Source organism: Solanum pennellii, chromosome 6 (assembly GCF_001406875.1).
Source record: "Solanum pennellii chromosome 6, SPENNV200".
NCBI classification, from domain to species: domain Eukaryota; kingdom Viridiplantae; phylum Streptophyta; class Magnoliopsida; order Solanales; family Solanaceae; genus Solanum; species Solanum pennellii.
In genome coordinates this window covers 32,031,243-32,033,035 of record NC_028642.1, presented here as the reverse complement: position 1 = coordinate 32,033,035, position 1,793 = coordinate 32,031,243, and positions in this window count along the sequence as shown.

The following is a 1,793-nucleotide window of genomic DNA, read 5'->3' as shown; positions in this document are numbered from 1 at the left end:
ACTCAGTTTTAAAATGGATTCGTTATCCGATTCCTAACAAAAGGGATCTTTTAAAACAAACTTTTAAAGCAAATAATTATAGTAAATTTGATTTAAAGTCAGGATTTTGGCAAATTCAAATTGCTGAACAAGATAAATATAAAACAGCTTTGAATGTCCCGTGTGGACAATATGAATGGAATGTCATGCCTATTGGGCTTAAAAATGCCCCATCAGAGTTTCAAAATATTATGAATTCTATATTCAATCATATTAGTCATTTTTCAATTGTTTATATTAATGATGTGTTAATCTTTTCCGAGGACATTGATTCTCATTTCAAACATTTAAATCTTTTCTTTAAAATTATTAAGCACAATGGATTAGTTATTAGTGCTAAAAAGATTAAGTTATTTCAAACAAAAATCAGATTTTTAGGACATGATCTTTATCAAGGTACCTATAAACCAATTTGCAGATCAATTGAGTTTTCTGATAAGTTTCCCAATGTTATTTTGGATAAAACTCAGTTGCAAAGATTTTTAGGAAGTCTCAACGATGTAGCAGATTTTTATTCCCAAAGTTAGGCATATTTGCAAACCTCTCTTTGATAGGTTAAAGAAGATTCCTTCACCCTGGAGTGTTGAACAAACCAATGCAGTTATTCTTTTAAAGAATAAGGTTAAAAATCTTCCATGCCTTGGTATTTCTAACCCTGACTATTTTATGATTGTTGAGACTGATGCGTCTAACATTGGATATGGTGGTATTCTTAAATAAAGTAAAGACCCCAATTCTTCAGAACAATTAGTCCGTTATACTTCTGGAATCTGGCACGATTAAAAAAGGAAATCCTTGCTATTGTTCTTTGTATAACTAAGTTTCAAGATGACTTGATCAATAAAGAATTCTTTCTTAGAGTAGATTGTAAATCTGCTAAAGAAATCCTCCAAAAGGATGTTAAGAATATTGTTTCTAAACAAATTTTTGCTAGGTGGCAAACCTTATTATCTAGTTTCGATTTTCAAATTGAATTTATTAAAGGCAAATTGAATTTATTAAAGGCGAAAACAATTCATTGCCAGATTTCCCAACTCGTGAATTTTTGCAGGGAAAACATGAGCAGACCGCAAGTTAGACCCATAGCTGGCAGACAACCAGCAAGGTCCAATCCAAGTGGACAAATAAGAGAGCCAGAGCCATTTCCTATAAGGCCTGAAACAAACCATGTTAGGTCCGATATAAACAGGTATTCAGTATTGGCCCAATTGCCGCCAATTGTTCATCCTGAGCTGCCACAGAATAGTTCATGTCACGACCCAAAACGAGCCGCGAGTGGCACCCACACTTATCTTACTAGGTGAGCGAACCAACAATCTAAACCCCAACGTTTACCAGTATATAAATTTTGAATAGTGAATAAAATGCGGAGGATCCAAAACTCATTAACGAAATCAATTAAATAAACTTATAAAGTATAATACTTATCATCCCCAAAATCTGGAAGTCATCACATCAAGAACATCTATCCTCAAATTACTAGTCTAAGAGTATTTAAGAACTAAAATAAGTAGAATGATGGTCCATGTCCGAACTTCAAAGACATCAAGACGTGAAGAAGAGAATCCAGCCCGAGCTAGGAATAATAGCTCACCCTGAAATCTGACGTGCTGAAGACTGGCTAGAGTTGAGGACGAGTCTAAGTCAATGGTGCACTTGCTGCACTCCACAAAACAACAAGAAGGAAATAAAAGTAGGGGTCAGTACAAGGAACACGTACTGAGTAGGTATCATCGGCCAACTCAAAATAGAAA